Raw genomic sequence first — 11,917 nt, forward strand, 5'->3', positions numbered from 1 at the left:
CATAAATTCCTGGGCCACATTCTTGCTTACTGTGGCCAAACACTGGTTCCCTCATCTGACATTTAGATATTCAGTTATTGGTACCAAAATGCAGGAATTCCCAATCATTCTTGTTAAGTGTCACTTTGTTAGCTCAGACCATTCATCTAATCCACCAGAATTATTTGGGATCCTGCATGTTTTCACAATGTATCTCTATCTTGCCTAGCTTTGCAGCATCTGCAAATTGGAGTATCATTCCCATGATGCTCTTATTTGATCCAATTTTTGTCCAGGCCATGGAGAGAGAGGATAGAATAGGCCATTTATAAATCCAATAAAGCTGCTTCATAAGACACCATATTGCCATCATGTTCAAAGACATCAGAAGAATCTTTTTTTTTTTTTTTTTCCAATACCATTTTGAAATCTGGACAAACTATGGCATTGTTCGGGACAATTTCTAAATAAAAGAATGAGCTTCATCTGGCAAAACCTGTTCTTGGTGACCCAGTCTCAAATCCTGGTCATCACCACTTTCCAAGTACTCATTCCTCCCCCTCTTCTGAATGTCTTAACATTGGCATACCTGGGAGCTTTGTCTTTGGACTTCCTCTTTTTTTGTTGTTGTTGTTGTTGAGACAGAGTCTTGCTCTGTCACCAGGCTGGAGTGCAGTGGCGCGATCTCGGCTCACTGCCACCTCCACCTCCTGAGTTCAAGTGATTCTCCTGCCTCAGCCTCCCAAGTAGCTGGGACTACAGGTGTGTGCCACCACCCCCAACTAATTTTTGTATTTTTAGTAGAGACAGGGTTTCACCATGTTGGCCAGGATGGTCTCGATCTCTTGACCTCGTGATCCGCCCGCCTCGGACTCCCAAAGTGCTGAGATCACAGGCGTGAGCCACCGCGCCCGGCCTGGACTTCCTCTTTTTGTAAGTTACTTTAGTCCCTTGTTAATTTTAGCATTCTCGTGGATGTACCTCTCCAACCTTGGCCTCTTCCTTGATCTCCAGACACACGAATCCAACCATCTGCCAGATTTCTCTTCTTGAATGTCATATTAACTACAACCAAAAACAAGCTCCTCATTTCTTCCTGTCACCTAAACCTGTGTCTGCACTCCTGTAGCCATCCCATTTCAGTTAATGGCCATACCATCACTCTAGCTGATCAGGCCAAAATCCTTGGAATTAGCCTTGACTCCTCTCTTTTTCTCATGTCCTCATTCAATCTATTAGCAAAATTCAATTGCTTCTATCCAGAATTTGACTGCTTGTTAGACCATGTCTCAGCATGCCCAGAGCTACCAGTCTGGTTCCAAACATCATCACTGCACAGTTTATTACAACAGGCCTGTTTGCTTCCACTGTAGCCTCCCTTCAGTCTATTTGCAACACAGAGGGAACCTGTTAAAATGTAAATCAGAGCACATCACTCTTCTGGTCAATGGCTGCCATCTCTCTCTGGGTAACGTTGCTGGTCCTTACAAAGGCTTTCAAATCTCTGCCTGATCTGGCCTCCTGCTATCTCTCTGACCCCATCTTCCACCCTTCTCCCTACTAGTTTCTCCACATGAGACACACTGGCCTCCTTGCTGTGTTGCGAACACACTGGGTACACTTCCCTCTTGGGCTCTTTGCACTTGTGGTTCCTTCTCCAGCGAGTCACTCATCTTCAGATTTTACTAATAGGTCTTCTTGTCACAAAGACTTTACCTGACTTCTCTCTTTAAAATGGTCACCCTCTCACTCTAACATTATGCATCCTCCTGGCCTGCATCGTTTTTCTCTGTACCACCTATTAGCAATAAACATGTTATATATTTACTTATTTTTAAAAAGTATATGTCTCTCTTTACTAGACCTACTACATGAAGAAGGCATGAATTTCTGTTTATTTTGTTCAGTGCTTGATTCCCAGGGCCCAGCTTAGAGCCTGACACACAGTAGGTACATAACAATATGTTAAATAATCATAGAGTCAGAAATTTTGCCTGACATTGACAGCATTGAGAAAATTTTACTTCTTGTATTTGAAAATTGGAATGTATTTTCAAATCTCTGTTTTCTAGACTTTCCTGTGTTTGCCATGATGTTTTATAGATCACTCACAGAAGATCAGCCATGTCATGGTAGCAGCAGCAACAAGAGCTAACAGTTATTGAACATTGAATAGGTATCAGGCCTGGTGCTTAGACAGCATCCTATTTAAATCCTTAAACAATCCTGTGAAGTAGATAATATTATTTCATCCACTTACCAGGTGGAAAACTAAGGCACAGATTGATTAGGTAATTTTCCCAAGGTCACACAGCTAGCAGGTGTCTGAGCCAAGACTCAAACTCAGGTAGTCTAGCTCCAGGGCTTATGCTCTTAAATTCCTGCATCTACACTAATCTCTTCTTAAAAATTATTTTAGAACTCTAGAATGTAATTCATTTGGGCTAGAATATTTCAGTTAATTTGAGGAATAAGTTTTGGTCTCGTATACTCCTCATTCTTTGGAGATTTCAATGCTTTCTGTTCAAAACTCCTGCTCTTTTTGGTCTTAAAATCATTCGCTTTGACAAAAAAGTTGGGAGGAAAATAAAAATGGGTAGGAATGTTTCTTCTGTCGCTCAGGAACATCCCACCATCCGTCCACAGGGACAGACCTAAGACTCCTTTGTTCTTCTGACTCAAACAAATCTTTAAAAAGGCTCCTGCGATAACATTTTTCTGATATCTTGGTTCAACATTCTTAACACGACTCTTTAGCTCTATGTCAGTTTTTTCTATTTTTATGTTGTTTTTGGTCAGTGGCCACTCTTTCCACCTTTCGTACATGTTTTCTTTAAGACTGAGCTCATCTGAGTTTCCTAGTTTCCTGGGTTGCCGCTTGGTCCATTTATTTGCTTATGTTTATTAAGATGGCTTTTTCAGATTTCTCACCCTCTTCTCTCATGTCAGGAGCAGCCGAGATCACACTGCTAGAACCTCCTCCTCAAATGCCCTTCAGTGGGCACTCCTATTTGGTTGATTCTACCACAGTCGTGTTCCCTGTCCAATATGGAGGTGGTGTTGGGAGGGGCCTTCCAGCAGGGGTGACATTTCCCAGTCCCATTTATGATGGGGGAGGCTGGTGGTGGAGTTCTGGCGAGTGAAATGTAAGTGGGAGTGATACGTACTGCTCCCAGGACTAACCCAAAAAAGCCTTCCCGACTCTCCACACCCTCTCTGCCTCATCTGCTGGTTGGATGTCTACACTCCAGCTGATTTTGGAAGCTGCATGTTGCATATGGCAGTGCCTCCATCAGCCTGGGTACCTGAGTAACTCCTTTCCAGATTGTATTTTGCAGGAGTAAGAAGTAAAGTTCTATGGGTGAAGCCATCAGGATTTGAGAATTTGCATAGTATAATAGCGAGGATACCTTAACTAATACAAATTCTGTGCCAATTCTTCCATAAGCCTATTGAAATCTCCTCTCTAGAGAAGTCTACCGAGAGCAGGCTTCTCTTCCCACCACTGCTAGCTGTGTGGGAAAGTAGGTGTGTGCCCCCAAGAGCCTCATGGTCTTCCCTTCACAAGCGATCCTTCCCCATCACACGAAGTCCACCTCACAATGTCCCTCGTCAGACTTTCTGCTTCTGGGAGAGAACACTATCCAAGAAGCAAACAAAAAAGAATGACAGGTAGAGGCTGCTCGCTAAGCAGCTGGGTGGAGTAAGGGACTACCTGGACCCTATCAAGAGGGAGAGGAGAGCAAGCAATGAGAGTGTTGTGGGAGGGGCCCATGTTGGGTTCTTCCTGTGAGGGAGCCTGGCTGTGCCAGAGACTTCATTCCACCCTTGGGCCAGGCCAAGAACCAGGCACTTGTCCCTTCTGCATCTGAGGCAGCAAGAAGCTGCTGGCACCCCAGTCACTGAGTGCTTAATCTGTGCTTTGTGCCGCCTTTGTGCTGTGATGACAGTCCCAGCATTCCCAGGACAGGTGGTGAATAAGAGCAGAGTCCAGAGGGAGGAGAAAGCAGAACTAGGCTGGCTGGACCCTCAGCCATAGAAGCTTCTTCCTAGAAGGCCCAGTTCAGGTGCATAAGAACCTCATAGTGGAACTTTCTGGGACAGGGGGTGTGGCCGGGAGCCCTGGAGATGTGGCAACTAGTTTGTCCCATTTGGAAGTAATATTAAACAACAATAAACACTTACTTATAAAGTATGTACTAAACGCCAATCCCTGTTCCGAGTGCTTTACACAAATTAACTCAGTGAATCCATAAATAAACTCAGTGAGGTGGATGGCATTCTAATCCCATTTTACAGGTGAGGAAATTGAGGTCTATGGAGGTGAAATATTTTGTTTGGGATGCCACAAGTAGCCTGAGGTGGAGTTCTGGTCCCTGAGTCCACATGTTAGGACCCCAAAGAGCAGGGCTGATCAATACTTACCAAGGGAGGACAAGTGGAGGAAAAGGCCTGCTTCAAGCCTGACACACAGTGGCCGCTAATGGCACCTTGCCTCTCCTCTTCCTCCCAGTCGCCATGCTGGGATTCTGTAGGGCAATCGGCACCATTCCAGGTTTCAAAGAAGGAGGTGGCCTTTGTGTGGTGGCAAAACACTGAATTAGAAATAAAAAGACCTGTGTCTCAGTTACCTTTGTGGTCTTGGGCAAGTCACTTAAGCAATCTGACTTCTAATTTCTGCATCTAGAAAAGGAACGTATGTCCCTTATAGGGCTGTTCTAGGTAATAGGGAAAGCCTATTACCACTCGCAGCCCTTGGTGGCAATTACATGAGTTGGTTGAGTATGGACCTGATCCAGGATTCAATTCTAGGTGGATGAGATGCTGTGGGACAGGTAGGGGCCTCTCAAGTGGGAGGGACTGTAGTGCATTAGTGTTGATTTTGAGCATTGACGTCCACAGAACTCATTGCACTTGGGCTATTACCTGCTCCAGTCCTCAAGAACAAAAATCTTACCATCCCTGAGCAGCCTAGAGCAGGGTCTTACAGATGACCTGCAGGACAAAGCCTGACTTGGATCAAATTGGTTCTTGCCCGCTCAACTGTGAGATGCAGGACAAGCCCTAAATCCCACAGGGTCTGCCTCGAATGCATGCCCTGAGTTAGTGAGTAATCATCGCTGCATGAGGAGTCCCTGCCCACAGCTGCTGCCACCGTCTGATCATTCCCCAGAGACCACATTCAAACCCCAAAACCGGAGCTGACAAGTTCTTACGTTTCTTTATTTTGTAATTGCTGTTACTTCTGGGGCTTGCAATAAGAGCAAGGATTGGATAATAGGCTTCTGGCCTGGAGAGATGAGATGGGAATCTAGTTAGTCTTTTGGCCTCCACATGAGGTTTTCATGGATTTCAAGTTCACACCTCATTTTGGTTCTGAGACTATGGGTGATTGTGTCCCCACTCCTGCCCACATCTGTCCAATGCCTACAATGTCCAACAGTTCTCAGGGTCTCCACTTTCTGGACATGGCTTATGCTCAGCAGGCCCCTACTCCCTGACTCCTTGAGCCAAGAAGGCCATTCGTGTGGTTTCTCTGTGTGGCAGGGCACTGTGTATGTACAGGGAATGCAGGCCTTAGAGGAGGGGCTGTGTCTTTGTTGAGGGCGAATGTGTGATGGATACATGAGGTTTCAGTTGTGTCAGCCAGCGCCCATTTAAGCAAACACCCAGGACTAGATGGAGCAGGAAACCATGAGCCTCTGTGGCTGACTTGGGAGATACCTTCTTTCTTTACAAGTCTGTTCCGGAGTCGGTGGTGCTCCTGCTGCTTCAGCTGGGCTCAGGACACCGAGTGCAAGATGCGGTTTCAGGATCTGGAATATGCAGAACCAGTGGGCTGCTCGGGGGAGGCTGGGAGAGGTGTTTCTCTCACTCATGCCATGGATGGCGTGGGTTCTGCTAGGTGGCTTGGTGAAGGAAAGGACAGGATCCCTCTCACACATTCCAGACACTGTGGGGGTCAAATGTGAAGAGCAAGCTTACTTTTGCCCCCTGATATTTCTCTTGCCTTCTATAAAACAGAATGTATATTCTCTTCCCACCACTCATCAGAGCATCTTACAAATATTCACTCTGTGTGCTAAAGGCCTACCACGGCTGCAAGGGCCCAGGGAAGCTCAGCCAAGCTCTCGGGCAGATGTTGAGGAAAGGGAGGAAGAGGACCTCTCTCAGGGATCCTGTCGCAGAGATGCTAGGGAAGGGGCCATCAATAATTGCCAGAACAGCTTCCTTACAGCCAACGACGCTAGCCATGGCACCCAGACCCAAGTTATGGAGCCCACTGGCTCTGCGGATTCCAGATCCTGAAACTGCATCTTGCATTTGGTGTCCTGAGCCCAGGTGAAGCGGCAGGAGCACCACTGACTCCAGAAGAGACTTGTAAACACACTTCATCTAATGGATGGGCCCAACTCTGTGCTAGAATTCAAAGCTTAAATGAGACTCGGGCTTGCCATTGAGGAGGCACAAGTCAAGGAGAGGAAACAGGCCGCCAAGCAGAGATACAGATACACACAGTGCTTCACCCCACCCACAGGCAGAAGCCCCCTGCGCCTCTCTGCAAGGTCAGCAACTCAGGGGATGCGACCTCTGCCACAGCCCACAGGGTCACTTCCCTCACTTTTGGAGGAGCACCCAGTGAGCACTCAAATCAGCACCCTGGGTTTAGCAGCCACTCTGTGATCCCAGCACCATGGAGTGCTGTTGGAAACCTAAACATTTATTCTTTCACTCAAAATGCTGAGTGCCTACCAGGTGGCATACATTGCACTGAATGTCAGAGCCAGGGATCCTAAGGCTCCGAGGTGGGGAGGACGGAGCTGGAGGCAGATTACACACCTTAAATGTGGGTGCAGAGGTGGGCAGGGAATACCACTGGGATGTGCCCGTGAGGATGAGCCAAGAGGGAAGAACTGCGACTTGTTTACCAAAAGGCATTGACGGTTCAATGTTCCATCTTCCGTGGGAATTCACCCGGCTCTGTTCAGATCTTACTACCTCTACCCTTCCTAGTTCCTACCCCATGAAAGGGCATCTGAAGGTGCTGACATCAGAAATGGCAAGTCAGGACACACGTGAGTTACACAAGGCTTCCTGCTGCCCCACCCAGCCTCTTTGCAGCCACCTCCTGCAGCCCCAGGCATAGGCCTGACTTTGGTAGACTTGAAGTAATGCCCCAGTTTTGCCCTGGGCTGGGACTGCTGCCTGGGGCAATAAGGGTGGCTGTTTTCCTCCTGTGGTTGCCCTCCTGGTTACCTTAGTGACTCATGGAGGCAGTGGGCCAGCCTGGGACAGAGGAGCAGGGGTCTGGTCCAGGGCCAGCCTGGGGCTCCGATCCGGGGCATCCCCAGATGTCCAGATCTGACTAGGAGCTATGAGGGAGGAGCCTGCTCCCATATAGCCATAACTTTTCTGTTCTGAGCTCATCAGTGTGGCCTGATAAAGGCTACAGAGAGGCCCTCAAGGAGGAAGAAAGAAAAGGCAGGGAGATATACCTTTTTTAGCCAGAGCTCCATCAGTGAGTAAAGGAAAGAGAATATTCTCCTAGGAGAAAGCAAGGCACACTGTGTCCTCAAGGTGCCATTTTCCCCAGGCAATCGAGGCAAGGCCAGATGAGCTGTGGAGGGCCGGAAGATGAACTTGCAGCTCCCCGCCCTGTCCCTTGCACGCACACCCACCCTCAGGGGCTGAGGTTGGGGTGGCTGACAGGGGAATCCCTGGTTCAGGCTTTCCTTGTCTTACACAAACTGAGAAGGAAGCCTTGAGAATGCCAGTAGTGCATGCAGGGTGGAGCTGAGAGGGTGGAGAATGAGGTTTTTCACCCACCCTGTGGGCCCTCCTGTTTCCTCCACCCTCCCTGTAATCTCCTCAAAACATCCTGACTTCACTGAGCAAAGGCCCCAAGCTTTTCATGGAAGGGCAGCAGCTTGCAATAGCTCCAGAGTCTGGAGATAACATCTCCTCGGGGTGGCAAGAAAAGGCAAGGGTGCTTAGGAGAGTGCAAAAGTCCTCAGGCCCCAGCCAGAAGTTCTGCCTCTGAGGTTCTCAAAGACACGGGCTCCATCTCCTGCTGTTCCCGCTCTGATTTTAGGGTGTCACTTTGCTGTACTGGTGCTAGTAGCCGCCACACTGCAACTCTGCTTCAGGCACAAGGATTGGGGTAGGGCCCTGTGTCTGCTCTGACAGCATTTCTGCCTCCAGCCCTCTCTTGGTTATTGTTCTTCATGTCCTTTTTCGGTGTGAACTGGGTTCAGGAGAGAAGCCCAGGCCCTGCCATCTGAGGTCAATCCACACACTCCAGGAAGTTGTCTTGGGGATCAGCCAAGGGCACCCACAAAATGGACTGGGGATCATGACTGGCCTTTCCCACCCACAGACCACCTTCCTTCTACCCAAAATAGCACAGCACTGACTCTACTTAAGAAGGACGCTGGCTGGGCGCGGTGGCTCAAGCCTGTAATCCCAGCACTTTGGGAGGCCGAGACGGGCGGGTCACAAGGTCAGGAGATCGAGACTATCCTGGCTAACACAGTGAAACCCCGTTTCTACTAAAAAGTACAAAAAACTAGCCAGGCGAGGTGGCGGGCGCCTGTAGTCCCAGCTACTTGGGAGGCTGAGGCAGGAGAATGGCGTGAACCCGGGAGGCGGAGCTTGCAGTGAGCTGAGATCGCGCCATTGCACGGTAGCCTGGGTGACAGAGCAAGACTCTGTCTCAAAAAAAAAAAAAAAAAAAAAAAAAAAAAAAAAAAGGACGCTCTGATCACATGCTGGTGACTTTCACCTAGAAATGAAATCCATCCTTCAGGGCCCGGCCCCCTTCCTGACTCCATGATGAAACCTTCCTGTCCCTTCCTGTTGACCCTGAGGCACCACCACCTTCTCCCTCCTGTCATGTACTCACAATAGTTAACATCCACAGCTCTCTTCCCCGCACTAAGGGCTGGGATGGGTATGGAACAGAGTGCCCTCTATCCCTGAGTTGCTTCCCACGCAGAGATGTGGTATATACAGAAACAGTCATCACGCATGGTTCCATGAGAGATTCCAAGAAAATGCACAGGAGGTGCAGGAGCCCCCAGGTAGCATCTGAAAAATGATTTCCTGAAACACGTAGGGTTTGGATGGCGGGGTCAGGAAAGGAAGGACTTTCTGGCAGAGTGGAGATGGGAAACAGTGGATGGATGTGCAGGGAACCACCAGGAGCTAGTCCCGCCAGAGTGGGTCCCAACCAGGCCAGCCATCCAGTAGGCGCCATGGGCACCCGAGCTTTCCTCCCCCGGGCTTCATTCTCTTTGGCCACTTTCTGCCCAGGGCCATCTGTGGGCAGTGACTTGGGGAGACTGCAGGAAGAAGGGACAACAATTGAGTCACTTGTTGTTAAAACCAAAAGCCCGCCACCCTGGCCAAGATTTTCCACATGGGGGTAGCCCTGCCAACGTGTGCCCCCAGTCAACATCAAGATGTCCCCCACAGGCCTCAATGTCACAATGGACTCCTGAAAATACTGCCTATTTGAGAGGGGACAGAGCTAACTGTGAAATACTCCTCAGCTTCCCTGCTGCTTACCCAAGAGTTGGGTTGAAGCTTAGCCTGGGGCGCCACTGCTGGGGTGGGGTGGCCTGTCAGGAGACAGGATGAGGAGAGCGGGGAGTGCCTACTGGGGGCATAGGGCTGTGCCCAGGAGGGCACTGTTTGTCTTTGCAACCTAGCTGCCATCTCTGGCTGGATGCCTAAAATACCTTGGTCAGCCTCCCAGCTGGAGTGCCCAGAGGGAGAGCAGGAGGCGTGTGCTGGGGTCTGCATTAGGTTTTCACAATGGATAAAATCAGTTCTGTGATTGAAAGGCGAGGACTTGAGAACTTAGTCACACAAGGGAGAATTGTGCCTGCCTCCATCAGAATCACCTGGAGATTCCCAGGAACCATCCAAGAGATTCTGATGCAGGGGTTCTAGGTTGAGGCCTGAGTCCCTTCTCTCCCTCCCTCCCTCTCTCCCATTCTTCCTTCCTTCTTTCCCCATGCAAAGCCCCTAGAAAGCTTAGAATAAGAACATGTGGGGCTATAATCCCAGCACTTTGGGAGGCAGAGGCAGGAGGATCACTTGAGGTCAGGAGTTTGAGACTAGCCTGGCCAACATGGTGAAACCCCGTCTCTACTAAAAATACAAAAATTAGCCGGGTGTGGTGGCGGACATCTGTAGTCCTAGCTACTCAGGAGGCTGAGGCATGAGAATTGCTTGAACCCAGGAGGTGGAGGTTGCAGTGAGCCATGATCGCACCACTACACTCCAGCCTGGGCAACAAGAGCAAAACTCTGTCTTAAAAACAAAACAAAACAAAACAAAAAAACACATTGGATCCACACATGGCTATAGATCCCTACTGTGTGCAGGGCAGCTGGCATCCTGGCCCTCTGAGACTGGCCTAGAGGAGGCTTCCTGGTGACTGCCTCCCAGAGCTAGACAGGTGGTATCCTTTGCCTCTGTCCTGCTGAAGGGAGTCCCTCATCCAAGGGGCAATGCTGCCACCTCCTGGTCAGTCTTAGAACTGTCTCCCACTCTCTGAATGCCTGGTGTAAATAGAGGCAGGGAGCCGGGAGAGGCCTCCCTGTCCTCCCTCTCTGGTTCTGCCTTTGAATATCTTATTCTAAGAGGTGGAATGTCCCCCAAACACGTGCCTCTTTTGGTGCCTCTTGTTTAAGCCTATCTTCCCTGGGAAGCCACCAGTCAACAGGTGGATCGCGCTCACTCACCACCTTGCCTTGAATTCAGTGCAAGTCAGCTTGTGTTTGTGGAGCACTTGTTATAAGGGGGCTGGCAATACAGAGGACAATAACGCAAAGCCCCGCTTTTGCAGAAGGGAGAAATGGGGGTGATTCATGAATATGAATAACTTCTCTCTGCGGAGATGTCTGAGCTGAATCCTGAAGGATAAGCCAGTGTTAACCAGTTGAAAAATGGATAAGATTCCAGGTAAAAGGATGAGCAAGATATGAATTGCTAGCCTTTTTAATAGAAACTTAATTGCTATATTTTTAATACACCTCTTTGCTGCCCCCAAGAGGACAGACTACAAATCTTTTCCCTCAATTTCTGGGTAGGTTTAAAAGGTTAAGAGAAAGGTAAAACAAGTTTTTCAGTTGCTAATCATTAGGGTTTAGGGGCCTTTCAGGTCTATGGTGAAAAACAAGAGGGAGGCCTGGGTTTGAGAGACAAAGCAATGCAACCCAAGGAAGCAGGAGGCAGGGAAGATGCCTCCCCTAGTAGACAATTCTCTGGGTCAGTGTTGGGGGAGGATTCCAGGCCACTGCCCCACCCTGGTCCCCGCAGTGCCCCACAGAAGTATCAAGGCCTAGAGGGAAATGTCTGCATAGTGCCAGGAAGCTCTGGATGTCAGCCTTGCAATGAATTCCCAGGTCCTCAGAATGGCAGAGAGGCATCCTGAAGCCAGAGACCTGTGATACAGGCTGAAAGAGCCCCAGAGGTCACCCTTGTAACCCATGTGGACAAATGGCCAAGGATTAGCCTCCTTGACTCTATGAGGGACTCGAGAACCTTGACATTGTCCCAGAAGTAGAGAAATACAAGTTCAAACCCCAAACAGGAAATAAAGGATCTCAATGTTCTTGCAGCAGGGTTTAGAGCAGATTCATACAGGTCATGGGTACAAAGGGGTCAAGACAGGGCCCCTGTTATTGAAACAGTTCAGAGAGAGCAGTACACTTCTGAGTGGTGTGGAGCAAACTGCTCACCCTCTTAGCCTTGGTTTAATTTTCAGTGACAGGATGAGGAGGAGGAGCATAGAATCTCGAAGCCCTTTCCTGCTGTAAGAGTCTATGGGAATGCAGACCACATGTACTGTGAGAGATCGGGGGAGACACAAGGTGGGTCAGAATAACCAGAAGAGTCTTCATGAATGTGATTTTGAAAACGGGAAAGA

This window comes from Chlorocebus sabaeus, chromosome 25 (assembly GCF_047675955.1).
Source record: "Chlorocebus sabaeus isolate Y175 chromosome 25, mChlSab1.0.hap1, whole genome shotgun sequence".
Taxonomy (NCBI): domain Eukaryota; kingdom Metazoa; phylum Chordata; class Mammalia; order Primates; family Cercopithecidae; genus Chlorocebus; species Chlorocebus sabaeus.